The following is a 17,731-nucleotide window of genomic DNA, read 5'->3' as shown; positions in this document are numbered from 1 at the left end:
ATCCACAGGCTTCCCAGCAACTTCCTTCATGGCACACAGGCATGCTTGATTTTGCAGAGAAGTCTGCATTTTATTTATAAGTTCCCCACTGATTAAAAATAACTCAGATGTTCTAGAAAGCAGAACAAATAAGGGGCAGGGGAAGAAAACAGACCGAAAAGAACAGATATGAAAGAAAACTAAGAGATGTGAAAAATCCAACCATTTCTCAACCCTTGACCAGGACTTGTCCATCAGTGTTCCTCAGCAAGCTTTGAGACAATGGTGCAAAAGAATAACCTGTTACAAGTGCTGAATACTGTAAAAGTACACATGACCAAGGGATTGCTACAGGGTTATAAAAGGTTGTGAGCATCTACAATAAATGTCTTCATTCTGCACCAGCAAGAGTCTGTGCCTTGCTTGCCACAAATGGTGCCCAAACAGGAACCCTGTATTCGGGGTCAGCCTCAGGAGATAATTAAGGGAAGCTGAACCCATGAACTTCTTAAAGGAAGCAGGAATCAGGTCTGCTGAAAGGAAGCAGAATCCGGGGTCACTAAAAAGAAGCTGAACCCTAAAAAGCTGCTGCAAGGAAGGAGCAGGCTGCACAGCCACAGTCACTTCTGCAGGATGGAGGTGAGAAACAGGGCATAATGGGAACTAGTATAACAAAGGAACAGGTGGTGCTTTGCAAAGCAATGGAAACGATTTTGCAGAAACACCACGCTGAAGTGGAAAGCTTAGACACAAAGTGACTTTTGCTGTCTCTCAAAACATAGGAGGAGCATATGGGGCTATAACCTGTGACACAGAAACATGGGACAAAGCAGGAGTGAGGCTGTGGGATGCAGCTACGCACTCTGACCAGTTGGAGCCCTGAAAAATCAGCTTACTTTTTAGACCCCAGACTTGTGAGCTCGAGGAAGGAACCAGACTTGCAACCCTGAGATCTGTATGATGTTTGGCAAGCGATCTGCAAAGAAGTGGATCTGGAGGGGGACTTTAATATGGTTCAGAGATTGCATTCGGTTCTCACCTGCCCTGTGATTTCTGTTTTTGAATTCAGGCTCAGCTCCCCCTATACCAGTAATCTGTTGAGTTTTGTTTTGAACAGTTACACCCTTTGTCCTTGTGACTGCAAGAGGTCTGTACAACTGACACGTACTTGATACATGATGCAGATGGGCTTTTGGAGAGAATCTGCAATACAAAAGGTGCTGGTGTGGAAGGCTCTTATTTTCTATAGTAGGTAGTACAGTTTTTCTTACAAGAAAAGGAATCTTTCATTCATAAACAGATTTCTTTTTTCCTTCTATTAAAAGAAAACACTATGGGATACTTGTGGGAATCCGAACAAAGATTCTCGCCTTTAGCCCTACTTGATTGTACCATCAGCATCTACTGCTGCTTTTTCAGATCCCTGTCAACCTTCTGAGTATCCTTCCAGCCAAAGCCTATGGATGGAACTGGACTGTGGATATTGCAGCTAATCTCTCAGCATCAAGCAATGAGACAATTACCTCAGAAATAAATTTGATTTATGGGGCAAAAGCTACTTATGAAAACTCACAGGGCTACGTTTGATGGGTGGTATCAATGTTTGGGACTGTGGATATAAAAGGTGACATGAATTAATATGTTCTTCAGTTTTTGCATGTTTGTTGTTATATATTCTTTATATTAATAAGGCAATCAACCAAATTCTTGTTGTTTAAAATTATGTGGAACAAAGACGGTATGAACAAAAGACCTCGCAAATGAGTAAACAAGCTCAGCAGCTACTTGCACCAGACATAAACACACACGAGGTGCCTGGCTAATACATGTGACCAAGGGGTTGTTACTAGGGTATAAAAGGCTGTTACCATCTACAACGAATGTCTTAGTTCTTCATCACCGAAGGAATCAGTGCTTTGCTTGCCACACACACATCATACTTTCTTTACACTATGTTTGAGCTGACAGTCAATTTAAAGGTAGCCTACTTCATTAGCTCACCAGGTATCAAGAAAACTTTTGCTACTGAATTTCTGACTAAACTGTCAACATTAAGAAAAATCAAGCAATCAAGAGCTACCCTTTTCACCAGACTATCATGAAGCATTTTGTAAATCAAGTAAAGACTTCGAAGAGCATTTCAACACCCATTTCCATTTCCTTCTGCACCCACAATGCAAAAAGGTCAATGAATCCTTAAGATTAAAAAAATTTGTCTGCCATATCCTCCACATAAGGATGCTCTGCTCTTTGCATTATCCTGATGCACAGTTCTCTTAAGTTCACTCTTGCTTCTGAACTAGGTAGCAAATCCATTCTCACAGAGAAGGGTAGCCCTCTTCCATCTAACGCTCACTTTCAAGATTGATCAAACTATTTATCTGCTTGCAAGCAATGTTGGTTGTTTTCTGAAAGGACTCTGAATGACTTCAGGTATTCTATGGTAAGTTTAGAAAGACTAATAGACCACAAAGCCATTCCATATAAATTACATTAGAAAATGAGTAAATCAGCCAAGCTATTTTGTACAGTTGATAGAAAACACTCGGCACTACATCACAGGAGCTCCTCCTAAAGGCACATCATTTAAGTATGAAAAGTTAAGGCTCAATTGCATGATCAGGTAACATTTTCAAGTAGAGTTTTAACTATTTCCCCATAAGATTCTTAAAGAATAACATAGCTAGAAACAAACCTATAGAGGCCACCTATTCCAACTCATTGACTCTGTGTAAGTCGCAAACGATGGAAATCTATTTGCCATGCATATGTAATACAGCCTGTTCAAATCTAAAGGTGTCATTACCAGACTTAATTGAACATTAATTAAAGTCTTCCTTCAGCATTCATTTTCTTAAAATCTTTTCAAAGCTATATTTTGGACAACGATCTCTGCTCTAAAAGCATTTAAGCATTAGTATGCTCTGTATTCTCATCAAGTACCCATAGCTGGCACATTTGATTGGGTACTAATTTATGTTTCTCACTGACTAATTCATTTACCAGTAGCACCTAGATGTACCCAAGAACATAAAACTACAGGTATACTCACAGCTAGAAACAAAAAGTTTTTCACCTCCTTTTGTAGGAAGCAAGAATCACTCACTCTAATTATATGACTTCAAGACTCAGTGAGCTGTAAGGAAGGGAATGATGAAATAAAACCTTTTCCAGTGTGTACCAGTGATACAATATTCTCTTAACTCGGTTGTGGAAGAACTGCTCTATCAAACATGTTCAGATTTGGGCATTATTAAGTGCAGTAAAAATGTTGTAACATTAATAGTCACTAAAACTATTCAGCTTAATTGCTGGTGACAACAAAAATACTGTTTACAGCGATTTAGAGTCTACTTAGCAATTCATAGTCCACTTCCCCCCTCTTGACTGTCATAGCATACTGTAGTAATCATAAAACCTAAAGCCAGGAGTTGGCTAATAACTTCTCCCAGTTAATTAATTTGCTGAATGGTTTTTGCATTCCACTGATTTCCTTTGTTCATCTGATTTACAGTATGGTCACTTTCTTTTTCTAGGACGGTAGCACTAATTTTGCCCCTTTTTTTTCTGAGCAGTATCTGTAAACAGAAAATCTCATTCAATACATCTTATAGTCAGTTCTGTCATACAAGATAAAATCCAGGAGCCAATGCTTAAAAAGAACTATACTAAAAAAACCAAACAAACAAAGAAACGTGCAGAAAATATTAAATGAATAATAAAATGAATATTAAATCAGTCCCAGCACTGACCCCTATGGGACACCACTTGTCACTAGTTTCCATCCAGACATGGAGCCATTGACCACCACACTCTGGACTCGATCCTGTAGCCAATTCCTTGTCTTTTAACAGTGTGCCCATCAAATCTATCTCCATCCAATTTGGAGAGAAGAATGTTGTGGGGTACTGCATCAGAGGCCATACTTAGGTTCAGACGGATAACATCAGTAGCTCTTTCCTTGCCCATTGATGCAGTGACACCATCACAAAAGGCCACTGGGTCGGTCAAGCAGGATTTGCACTTGGTGAAGTCATGCTGGTTCTCCCATATCACCTCCCTGTTTTCCATGTGCCCCAACATAGCTTCCAGGAAGATCTCCTCCATATTGTTTCAGTTTTTCTGCTTTTGCTTACAAATTATTCCTCTTCAGAAAATGCATGCAATGCACAGCTTTCCTTGCTGCACTGAAATTTTAAATGATGAAATCTGGTACAATATATCTACATCTTCACGGTAATCAAGAGAACACCTTAGCATTTGCTTGAAAAACCGCAGTGCAAATAGACTCCAGAAGGTAATCTATTACTTGTCATCATTCCCTCTGCAAAGGTAGAACAGCTGTCCTTTTACATATGTAAGTGGTATTTACATTCATCTGTTTCCTAAACAAAAATACGTTTTTGCTAGAATTGCAAATTGTAACCACATCACAGAAGGGCACATCTACTCCCCCCCACCCCGCGTGACTCAAAGTCGTATTCTGCTTTGTAATTGAAAATGGAATCTGTAGACAAAAAAAAAGAGAAGCCAGTAACATCTCTTGCCTCCATGTAATAACAATCAGGAAACAGCATCAGCTTCTAAAGCAAAAGAAAGCAGAGACTGATTCTGTAGGTTCATGATTCTGTTGTTAGTAGAGTGGAAGAGCAGCAAATGGTTAACACCATTGCTGAAGCACAACAGTCTATGCTGGAAAGAATATTTTCATACCACCTGCAATTCTCTTGCTTATTCAGCTTAGCAGTGGTGTCACAGAAGCTGTACAACTGCACTAGTACAGGAAGGAGAAAGGTCATAAGAAGCGTTACCCCCACAACTGAAAGGTGGCAATCCAAATGGCAAACGTGTCTGATGGGAATCAGGGAAGAAGAAGAGAGAGATTCAACCAGAACTATAAGGGGGCGAAAGAGGAAGATATATTTTTCAAGTTACTTGTGAATTTAAATTATAGGTTCTGACAGATGAAGGGAAGGACTACAGGTTACAGCTCTAGCTGTTTTCCCATTCTCAACCAGAACACTTGGAGATTTACATTAACACAAAGCAAAGGTCAGCAGCTCATTAGCTGCTCATTACCAACTGAAAGCTTTGAATCATTTGGGAACAAAAAGATTCCTGACTGAATACAGCCCAAAAGGACTCTGAAGTTGTGAAACGAATCTCTTGACAGAAGCAGAGTTTCCAGTTTCATCCCATTCATTTCAGAACTGGACACACGTACAGATTTCCTCCCAAGCCCATGGGCACTGTGGAAATGTCATTTTGCTGAACGTGGCACAGCCCACAGACAGCTGCATCACCACAGCAGAGAGGGCAAGTAACTCAAAGCAGCTCCATTGCTAAAGGCAAGATTTACAAGCCTATAAAAACCGGGGTACATTTATATTCTGTATGCTTTTAAAACTAGCTCAGTCATTTACTACTATACAATTACTACCTCGTAGCATTTACGCTGTTAAGAATTTGATGAGTCCAATTTTAACTAAAAGAAAAAAGGATCCAAGAGGAATAACAAACACTTTCTTAGTGCAACACTTGAACAGACAAAGCAGTCAGTCCAACCGTACAGCTTATAAACATGCTAAGACTCCCCAGTCTTACCTGACAGTGCACAATAAACAACATTAGACTGTAGCTACATTATTACATATGCTGATTTCTTTATTATTATTCATGAAGTTCTTGAGAATTCAGCAAATTAAATGCACCACAAGAACCATAAACATTTTATGATCCACAATAGTACATACCATATAACCAAAAAGGAATCAATTTGACTTCCAGCAGCTTGAAAGAGACTCATTGAAAGCTCACAATAAAGATGTTTTAAAATGTAAGCCTATGTAAGTTCGGGTGAAAACTATTCGAATCAAAGGAGAACATATTTCATAGCCTGGAAAATTCTCCATGCATTTGAAGACAAGTATTTCTACTACAAAACAAAATGTTTTCTGTCTGGATAAAGGCCCTTAAAACAGAAAACAAACAACCCAGGCAAATAAGTGAATATACCAGCATGCTTTAGCCATATTAACAACAGCTAATGGGTAACATGCAAACCAAGCAAAATTGACCATCTTGGCATAGTATTGTTTTTGAAGACTCATTACATAAAGGTTAAATATGCTTTAAAAAGGACTATGAGAATTAAATATGCCACTTACATCAAAATTTGATATTTAAATACTCATAAACACATTAACACATTATTTCGCATTCTGTAGTAGAATATTTGTGATCAATTCCAATATCTGATGGCATTTCAAAGATAAATCCTATCATTACATGCAGAGTATACCATGTCTTTTCTTGAAATTATTTGTGATAGATTAATATTTGACTTTGGTTGAATGGCAAGTTTGAGATCATACTCCAACTGCATATTAACCTGTATGAATTCAAATTACAGTACAGAGTTAAACTTCCAAATTTCCATTTGCTCTGTTCAGAAATAGCCACCTTCAAAGGAATAATAGAATGGCTTGGGTTGGATGGGACCTCAAGAATCATCAAGTTACAACCCCCTTGCTGATGTAGGCTGGTTTACTGCCACTGACAGGACATACAAAGCATTGTGCTTGAAGTATTAGACGTTCAGTTTAACTTCGGAGAACAATATATTCTAATAGGATGTACAAGATATTTAATGCAGCAAAATTATGCCATACTGTTCTGCCTCTTACAATTAGATCTGTGCAGGCCTACCAGTATAAAGGTTTAACTTCCTCTAGCTAGCAAAGATTTTTCTAGCTCTAGCAGCACTCCAAAACACACTGCAGGAGCTGAAATAATTATAGCCCCATTACTCTTACTACTGTTGATGTCGACATTGAAATATTTCTCAATCCTTGTACTGGGAAGCTTCTCTTCCTATTAAAATGCCTTTCTAGCTTAGTGAGCCACTTTCTCCATTATTCTCTGGTTATTTCAGACTCTATTAAACCAGCATGATTACTTAGTAATAAAACTCAAGCCACATGCAAGAAATTCACTGTAGAAGTGGATCTGAGAGTGTTGTTGTATAGTGGAAATAATACAAGTGTGGTATTGTATGGTTGAAATAATACAAGTATAAGATACAGTTGGAATAGTACAAATATAGTCAGAATAAACAGCCAGAGAATAACTAAGGAAAAGGACTCACCAACTCTGAGGCCTTCAAGATAGGTGCTCACCGATGTCAAGGCTCACCACAAGAACTCCACAAAGGAACAGTCCTCAGAAAGAAACTCTACCTTAGTGGTGGTCAGCCCTAAAATGGGATCTAGGAGAGGTAGAGTCAAACTCCACCCCTTCTGGCAGCACAACTGAATTACCTTCACCTGTGCTCCCACAGCTGACTTGTCACTTGCCTCAGCTGGTTAATTAGAGGTTCAGGCTGTGATCAACAGTTTCCCTTACACTTCTGAATAATGGAATGCTATTAATAAATAATAGAAGATGTCAGAGGATGGACAGCAGCTATGTCACATAAAAGATTATTATTTGATCCAAACCTGAGGAGCTGCCCGTCGGAACACCATCCTTGTGCTTCTTTTCATTTGGAGAGCATCATCGTATGAACCAAACAGAACACAATCCAGACCTATTTTTTGTGATTAAATGCACATAAACATTTTTATGCTTTGCTCCAGTTCACAATTGTTATTTGTAAAGCAACGCTACAGGAATCATTTGGTTTGCTATAAAACAGTTTAAAAGAAATAGCATGGCTCTTAGTTGTTCCCTCAGCATTTAAGCAGTAGTCCCCAAATAAGATTCACACTAACATCTATCACTAATTTCATGATAATTTCTATCTCCTGGATATAGGCTCAGCTAAATCATCGGTTAAAGCAGCTACCTGCACAGATACAAAACTCTCCCGAACTACAGCACTTTGCACATTGGATTTTGGTCTCTATAGATGGGAAATAAAGACTTGGAAAAGAAATAGAAAAACTGTATATTGCTTCAACTCCCATTATGTTTCTTACAGGCACACTAAGAGAAGCTGAAAAAGATGCAGATGGAAGTGCATTCAGACCTGCGAATTTATATCCGTTTTGTACAATTGGAAACACATTCAGCAACATCGACAGCGCTCAAAATTGCTACACAACTACATCAAAACATCCAGTATGTAATCAAAAACCACACAAAAGTAAATCAGAACCTATGGCCTCTTTCCTTGCTCTTTGTGAAAATGTACACTTCACTGCAAAACTCAACAACCAAATATTATCCATTTTTTCCATCAGGCTTATCCTGCAGCCGCTTGATTAACAGAACAGCTGAAGTCAGCAAGTCCCTCAAGACGATGCTGTTCTACAAACAGAACACTGCAGTGCTCTGCATAAGACAGTTCTGTGGTGGTTTTTAATAAGGAAGGCATATTTTTTGGAATAATAAGATTAAATAAAATGTTGGATTCAGTGGATTCTTTTGCATCAGTTGCATACAGCCATGCAACTGAAGAATGAGGGAAAAGCACATTGGTTTACCTTTCTTCAGCAGTTGCACTAACACCACAAGCAGTTACTGTATGAGCTGGACAATAACGTAGTATTTACAGATGCTGAATATCACCAAAGATTAATTATAATGTATTTTCTAATATTAGAATACAAAGTGTTATTTTCTCTTGTATCCAATGAATTATTTTTCTTGATTGATTTGACACATAACACAAAATCACCTGAAAATTTTATCATCAGTTATTTCCAACTTTATTTTGTTGCTGAATGGAAAGATTTGTCTCTTCTCTTGGAAGGAGAATTAACGCTTGCTGCCCAAATCACTGATTTGCCTTCAGTTACCATCTTGCACCTTCTCAAATGACCCACTCTCAAACTGCAGGAGTTTCCAGCTTGTCCCATTAGCATGTAATAGTTTGAATTCAGCTTCCAGTTGTGCTCAAGACTAAGGAACCAAGACTAAGGATCCTTTTTCTTGTCAGTGAATTACAGGCTTTGATTCAGACAGTATACAACAGGAGTAGGGAAAACCTCTCTGTGAATAAGTATAATCATCTATTTCTCTGCTATCAGAGATAGTAGATGATTATACACTCTTGTATTGAGGCATTACAAAGACTCCAGTGAAGGAGTGTCATCCAGAAAAATGCAGTTGCAATCTTCTGTCACATACTTCTTCAACATCCCCATTCCTAATGAAGAAAATAAGAGCATCTAAAAATCATTTATAAACACTAACAGGATAATAGCTCAAGTGATGCATTAAAGCACAGAAAAAATGGCATCATCTTTTATGATTCAGAGATGCAAACTCTGCAACTGCAGTGTATCCCCGCCCCTTGGCACTTCTTCCTCCAGCTATTTCCACTTCACTAAATACTGTAATTCTCTTTAGTTTCTATTGCTTCAAACTAGGAACAAGTCTGGTCACTTCCATCCATCTAATATGATTTCAGTGGTAACGTGAACTTTCTCTTAAGCTTCGTGGATAACCCAAAGATATGGCCTTTTCTTGCTGTGTATTTTCATCTTGACTCAAGGTATGTCTTTCTTAGTCACCTCAAGATCTGTCTAAGTCACCTCCTGACCAAGAGGAGATAAAAATCATTTCAAGTGACTTAAGAGTTTGTAGCTTATTTCTGATTATTCCAAAGTTTTCTTTTTTTGCCACTATTAAAAAAAAAAAAGAACCTCAAACGGAGCATTGAAATTTGAGGTGTCAAAAAATGTAAGCCAAGATTTCTACTCTGCTTTGAATAGTATCACAGAATATGACCTTTACTGCTCATTATATCACTTTCTTCTACAAACTGTAACAAAATGCCTACTCAAGCATTTCTCCCCAGGGCAGGGAGAAACTACAGATCAAACATCCAGCAAAGGTCTGCAAAATAAGAGGTGCCTAATAAGGGAATCGTGTTCCTGGCAAACATCCACTGGTTTTATCCTTCCCTTCCTATGATCAAAAATAATTAGTTCAATAGGCAAAACCGTAACACATGCAAGGTTTCATTCTGAGATGCATATAATAAAGTAAAATGTATCAGAAAATATATCAAAACTTCTTCCAACACACAGCTTCCACTTACTGTGAATATACCACCAAAATACCTCAATCTTTTTCATGTAGATATTTCATCAGTGAGTCCTGACACTGCGACCTTTGAAGCAGGCAGCAGCATTGCTGCTACGTGCTATTAAACACCCACAGCAAAAGAAGAGAGGGTGAACTCTATGCTTGGTTGTAACTTGAGGGGAATGCAGGAGCATTGCTGCTTTCCAAACATGCCACAGGCAAGCAGTGCTTTCCAGGATAAGAACCTGAAGATACGTGTTGAAGCTGCAGACTGCAGAGTGCTCTTATCTTTGTAAACAAGCTAACACATTTCATTTAGGTGCCAAAATAAAATGCAGAGGTATCTTGACGATATCTTGAGCACCTTGCTTAGCTGGCATGAAAGAGTAGGACTCGCTGACCTCAAAACTGTCCAACTGATTTACATCTGAAAGAAAGCAGAGGATTTTTTTGTTGTATTTACTTCTCATAGGCTTTTCTAAGATGATTCATGAACACAGATGTCTTCAAAAAGTATTTTTCTTACTGAAGTGATGCTCTATCTCAGGAAATATCTACTGTGATACTTGACTATAAGGAGAATTTCAGAAATAGGACATTCATCTTTTATTAACCTCATTAAAATTAAAAAAACATTTTCATCGCTATTTTGGCTCTATATGCTGGCATTTTTATATTTAATAATAATAATAATAATTCCACATTCACCACAATGATTTATAGAAGAATTCATATCAATAAAATGACACCTTGTAAAATCTAGCCAAAGCTGAGGTGGGCAGATGCAGCCTAATGAGTAGCAGTTTCAATTCATCATTAAGCATTCTAGAAGAGTTTCAGTATTTCAATTCATTTTATAGCAATGGGTACTTTCTTCGCTTATGCAACAGAGTTCATTTTTAATGTGTTTTAGTTAAATATATGGCTTAACTAACAAGATGTAAATACAAGTACTACAGAGCACACACACCATGTCAGGACTGTAACTGGTTTTACCGTCCCAGTACAGATGTAAGAATTCAGATATGCAGTTAGATATGTCTTTCTAGAGTTTTAGGATTTAAGCAAGGCAAAGTAGCACACACAACCAACATTCAGTTCAGCACTTTTCCTGTGTATTGAGGAAACAATAACTAACCCTAAAAACCCCATTGTTCCTGGCTACCAAGTGACTTTATTACCCATGATAATACTAACACATGTTCCTCATCAGAGCCTTTAGGAAAAATTTACACATGCTCCCTAGTAACAAAGGTAGCATATGCAAAGTCCTTCAGACACAATAATTATATATTTTTCTTTTCCTCCCTCCGTGCAGTAACAACCCATCCTTTTCTTTTTCCTCCCCTTCCCCTGAAAAATCACTGTTGCAGCATTTGGGAGGCATCACAGTTTTTAAAGTATGAAGCTTTACCATTAGATGGATCTCCAGCTGATCAGGAGCCTGAGAAAAAAAGGAAAAGCTCACTGCAACAATAGTCTCAGCTTTGGTTAAAATATATAAATATATAGTCTTATTCCTTCAGCAAGATTTCAAAACACCCAATACAAATCCATTAAGCAGCAGCCCCAGGTCTATTATGAAAACCATCACCTCCCACTTGCACTCTCTGAGTTGGGAGAAGAGTGCACTTCAGGGTTTTCATCTGGATTTCACAGAATCACAGAATCACAAAATTATCAAGGTTGGAAAAGACCTAGAAGATCATCTAGTCCAACCATTACCAATACTTCCCGGATAAATCATATTCATCAACACAACATCCAGACATTTCTTGAACACTCCCATGGTCGTTGACTCCACCACCTTCCTGGGCAGTGCATTCCAATGCCTTATTTAATGTTTTTTTATTTAACAGTGCCTTATTTGACAGTTAAATCATGCTGGCTGAGTTTTCGTACCTTTATAATGTGAGTGGTAAGTGAACATAAGTCATTCTAATAAAAAAAAAAAGAAAATAGGGCTACTCACTTCTCTATTCACACTCAAACTGGCCTGTATGATATACAGGGAAGGAGCTGGTAATTATCTTGCCAAGGCCTAAACAAAGCAGCAGTCAAAAAAAAGCCACACATTAGCTGGTAAATGACTTCACAGAAACAGCTATTAATCAGTATTTCCTAACTGTTTTGGCAAAAGCAAAAGACAAAGAAAACAAATCTTACCTTTCCACCACCACCAAGTGGACCTTTTGCTGACATCAGTGGATTTAGACAGAATTCAGATATTTCTTATAAAATGTTCTCACTTTGGTATTTGCAACTGTTAAACTAAGTTTATGTGGAGATTTACATCAAGTATAGCAAACATCTCTTACTTTTGAGAAGATGCTACTTTAAGTGTTTCAGAATAAACACATGATGATGAACCATCTAATTGAACAGCAATGTCATTCCTTCCATTCAGACCATTTGGAGTGAAGCAATCTACAAACTTGCTATGGGACAATAAAGTATGTTCTACTCTGCATGAAAATATACTCGTTATTCCTGGTTGTTATACCAACCAAATGTTTTGCTTGTTTGTTTGCTTTTTGTGGTGTATTTTCTTACCTTTATTTGCAACACTGGATGAAGTTGAACAGATTAGATGTTATAAACATGCTCTCTCGCATATTGCAGTAGTGTACCTGCTAGCTGCAGATCCTTAGCTAGCAGCCTTGTTATTTAATGAAGGCTATAGTACCGTGCTCTTAAACTGTGGCAGTTTCAATTAGCTGAGTGGAGTGAGAGCCAGACAAGGAGCAAATATGTGAAAGATATGCTGTGGTTATTAAACTGAACAGACTGTCTGCAAACTCACGTCTTTTCTACAAAGACCTTGAAAGCAGCAAGAAACTCTTTGATGTTCTCCATCATAGGTGCAATTCTGCTTCACTGAACGGCTACAGCTATCTATTGTGATATTATCACACACAGCTCCTTTCAAAGGTCTTTTTATGAAAAAGCATTAAATAATTTAAGCCTTCGTGTCTGCCTTTCTGAGCATATTTTGAGACAGGTCTTCACTTAGGAATTGCCTTGCCCATAAACAGGAGGGGAGTCAACTGTTTGAAAGGGTGGGTGACAGCAGGACAAGGGGAAATGGTTTTAAGTTGAAGATGGGAAAATTTAGGCTGGACGTCAGAGGGAAATTCTTTACCTAGGGAGAGGTGAGGTGCTGGAACAGCCTACACAGAGAGACTATGGGTGCCACATCCTTGGAGGTGTTCAAGGCCAGGTTGGATGAGGCCCTGGGCAGTCTGGTCTGGTATTCAATGTGGAGGTTGTTAGCCCTGCCTGTGAAGGTAGGGTTGGATCCTTGAGGTCCCTTCCAACTCAGGCCATTCTGTGACCTCTACATTATGTCCCTGCCAGGTGCTCTATCAGGGGCCACTGTTAAAATATTTGCTTGTTCTGACTCAAGTTGTCATTAAAGTCAGCTCAGGGTATTCCTCATGTTGGCTACAGCCTGCAACCTGTGCTTTTTACAAGAGCTGTACTTAAATAGAGGGCTAAAACATCCATGTAGTGCATGGAATACTGCCTTCCTCACAATGCTTTAATTCGCCACAGTTACAGCTAATAAATACACTCTTGTTTTAAAATTATAACATAAGATGTTTGAAGTATCTACTTCCTTAGTGGGAAACAAAAGTAAGAACACACTCTGCTTCCCTTTTCCAGAGAGCTCACGCAGTAGTTCTTGTAATCTCTCCTTGAACTGTCAGTTGAATTTCTTCAGCATTGCTGACAAAGAAAAAAGAAAATTCTAGTTTGAAACACATGGAAAGAAGTGAAAAGCCTATAATCACTCTTTTGTAGATATACTTCTGAGAATAGAATAGGCTACCCAGTATAAGAGCAGAAGAGACAAAACACTTTAATTCAGCCATTCTGCTAATAAGTAATACATGTGAAGAACAGGGAAGTCATATGTTTCTCATCTAGAAGAGGAGTGAGCTGTAACTAAGGCAATCAGGCTTTACTTAAAGCTATAAAAGTAGCTCTTTCTACCCTTCAAGGGAAGGGTAGAAAGAGAACCTTCAAGAACCTTCAAGAGAAGCAGTAAGCCATTTAACTAGGATTGCTTTACACAGTTGTTGGCTCTCAGAGGTTTTACTTATAGTCCATAGCAGTAGGTATTATTATTTTAATTATTTCTTCAGCTGTTGGATTACACTGTGTCAGTTTCTTCTCTGTTCCTCAGAAGTTCTAAATTTAGGTGCAAATACCTCATAAATACAATTTTTTTTTGATGCAAGCAAGCCTCAAGGTATATGTAGCTTGCATAGCATGCTGACTGAAAAAGAAAACCAACACTTTTACTTCATTTTTCTGCTGCAGTAAAGAACAGTGATCTGTACTGCAGTGAGCTTGCAGACAGAACCAGCAGGTTTTTCAATAGAGAGGGACAGAGCCAACTGGAACTCCAGACACAGGCTGCATTGCCTCTCAAAATGATGCTTGCTAGCACAGAAACAGTACCACAGTAATGACTGTAGCAAAATACACTATTATTTGCTTGACCAAATATTTCTCACACTGTAAGACTTAAAGCTACCCAGCTTACCTGACATAACAACATAGACAAAACTTGTAGCATGATTTTTAAAGCATGCATTTGTGTTTACAATAAAGACATCCTCAGGGGATGCAGATGGCATAAAGAGAGTTCCTTAATCTTAGATGGATCTACATTAGTATTACAAATTGGCACCGATCAACTGTCTGCTAGCTATAGCAATGGTCTACTTCCTAGGTGATACTCTTAAATGAGGAATGCCATAAGCACTTTGTATCTTGGTTGTGGTAAATTGGCAACAGTTACTATGGTGGACTATTTTCCTCCACTTCAACCCATGCATGGCAGGTAATTATTTGTAGACACCTAAAGAGTTACATAAACTTGCTCAAATATACTGGAGTGAAATAAGCTAGTGATATGCCTAAGTTCAGTGTGGGGTGAGATTTCCCATCCCCAGTCTCTGCATGGGTTTCACAGCTCTAAAACAGGAGAGGCCAAAGAGATGCAGCTTATATCACAACTTCCCTGCACTCAGCTAAGTACTGCTTCTCTTGTGGACAGACAGTCTCCCTCTTTAAGGAGCAATGGGATCTACATTAATTATCTCCACAATGATAGTGTAAGGATAAGGTAGGTTAATTATTATTATTATTTTTAAATTAAAGTATATTCCCACAAATCTGTCTCTTATTCATTCTGGTTAAAGCCTAAAAGCTCAGCTTAACCCAGGTAGAACCTAATGCATGGGAAAGGATAATACACGGGGCAGTTTTGAGTTTGCTTAGAGATACCAAGAAGAGCTTAGGTCTTGAGACATCATTGAAGGTACTAACGATATTAACACTGATACTTTCATAATTCATTATTTACCATAAGGATATATGCATTGATAGGCTAAGCTAGACCTGTGCTCTCTGGGGGAGAAAGGTCACTCACCACTATTGCATATACACCAGAAACACTTCAGTCAGTAGATATACAGGTATCTATTACCAAGCTGGTACAAACAATAACATCTTCACTTGCAGAAAGCAAAGAAGATCTCAGACATATAATGGAGATTCACTAGCATCTATCAGAGGAAAAGTTACTTCTAAGTCAAAACCTTTACATTATTGGGAACAAATTTCATCCTGCTGTAGGTCACAAAGGTTTGTTAAAATAAACTGTTTTCAAGATTTTCGTTTTTGTAGGGAAAATAGTTTTGGCACAAACATGTTTTCTGTTGAAATGAATAGCAAAAACACCTTTAAATTCAGCAATGCCTGAATCTGAGCCAACAGAACTCATAAATATGTTTGCTGATAAACATACAGTTGCTTTAAAATAATCAGATATACTTGGTGACACCATAACTTCAATGAACAATGATATTTTTTCCTTACTTTTTTTCTTTCTCAACCATAAATAGAGTGATATCACCTTGAGTTGAAAAACCACCACTGCAGAGTTTCTGGAATACGATTTCTGATCAAGTGCTGCAACTACTGCTTCAATAACTAAGCCAGACAGAATCAATGCGTGATAAGGTCAGCTCTCAGTCCCATGACATTTAAAAGCCAAGGCTAAGATCCACAAAAGAATTTACGGACCTAAAGTGACATTTTGGTAGTACTCCCAAGGGTCAAAACAAGACACGGTGAGCTTATATCTCTAAAGTACATGAAGGAAATGTTAATGGAGAAAAAGAAGCTCCTCAAAAGTACTTAGGATAGGATGTCAGGAATAGCAACATTGGCACAAAAAGATATCCCACTTACTACAAAGATACAATCTAAGTCTTCTCACCTCACAAACTAGCCTTGGGCCTGTTCTTACCTTTTTGTGCTGGTAGATGGTAGAAAACAGGTATGTTTGGGTGCTGAGCACATCCTCAACCTCAGCAATTTGCTTTGCTGGCATAGGCAGTGGTGGGACTTTGTTTCAAGATAGATACAAGCACAGGCACTTTACCAGCAAGTAATGAAGGTCTGGATCTCACTGTCTTGGGGGTTGCCATGATTACCTAAAACAAATCACTAATTATTGTGAACATTCCAGGAGGGATAGTAAAGCCAAATAGCAGCTAGATTACTGTAAGTATGGATTCAAAGATGTGTGATATTTTCTTATAGACCTATATGCTGAAATTCAGAGTAATACCTTCAGTATCCCACTCCTCATAACACTGCACTTCCATACTCACAATAACTACTTACATTCATCACCCTTTTCTTTTCCCATCCTTCCTTCTTTCTTTGAAATAAATAACATGCTAAAATAACAAAATAAATGAAGAGTTCACAATTGTTCTCTTATTCATAGGCTACAGACTCACAGTAAACTTCATACCAAAATTCATATACCTTGCAGCATAATACAGCAGAGAAATATACTTTCACTGAGTCAAGGCTTATGAATTCCTCATTCAAGAAGAGGTTTGCTCATGCTCAATTGCCTTGAACTGCTGCCTTTTTCCTTTTTTAAGAACATACTCTGCTTTTCAAAAGCAAGCAATGATTCTCGTTATTAAAAATGCCAGGCACATAATCCAGTGATCACTGAGGTCAGATAATGGAAGCTCTATTGATTTCTATAGGATTTATATTTCCATTACTCCATTAAGAATGAATTTAGCAGGGAATCAACACTGTTTATACCATGACTTTTAAGATGGCAGATGAAACTCAGAGAAAAGAGATTAAGTTCTATAAGATTTGATGTCCATTTCTCTGCTAAGCAAAGGATTACTTGTTCTCTCTGTCCGCTTTGTATTACTCAAATAAGACAAAATGAATGAACTCCAACCACAGAGCATCTCTCTTTCTCTGGGGACTTTGCCAAAAACTGGACTGATGCTGGAGATATCATGCCAACTGATTTCTTTAATAAGCAAATTTGTCAGGAAACAGAGAACTGGTATGCTTTAATTTATGGAATGTATGTTTTATCCTATATTAGTAAATAAAGGTATCCTATCAAAACTCAGTTCTTGCCAAATCCATCAGAAATCATCTGCACTCGTCATAGAAATTATCTGACTTACCTGAAACTGGATGTTACCATTAAAATTAAATGATGGTATCATTAAAAGATTGCCTACAATCATAGAATCATAGAATTACTCAGGTTGGAAAAGACCTCAAAAATCATCAGGTCCAACCGCAGCCTAACCATAGTAATCACCTGGCTGATTTAATTTCGATAGAGAAAAAACATTCTTTTTTACAG

At 38.0% G+C, this 17,731-nt stretch overlaps 1 long non-coding RNA gene across 1 annotated transcript; it reads left to right on the top strand.

The window, feature by feature from the left end:
• The first annotated feature begins 220 nt into the window (after window positions 1-220).
• LOC107314307 lies at window positions 221-11,734 on the top strand. The gene is made up of 3 exons (XR_001555327.2): window positions 221-618; window positions 7,961-8,100; window positions 8,223-11,734. It is a non-coding gene; the product is annotated as an uncharacterized LOC107314307 (long non-coding RNA).
• The last annotated feature ends 5,997 nt before the right edge of the window (window positions 11,735-17,731 follow it).

This window comes from Coturnix japonica, chromosome 5 (assembly GCF_001577835.2).
Source record: "Coturnix japonica isolate 7356 chromosome 5, Coturnix japonica 2.1, whole genome shotgun sequence".
In the NCBI taxonomy this organism is placed as follows: domain Eukaryota; kingdom Metazoa; phylum Chordata; class Aves; order Galliformes; family Phasianidae; genus Coturnix; species Coturnix japonica.
Note: the sequence above shows the minus strand (reverse complement) of the source record. Positions and strands in the feature narration are given on the sequence as shown.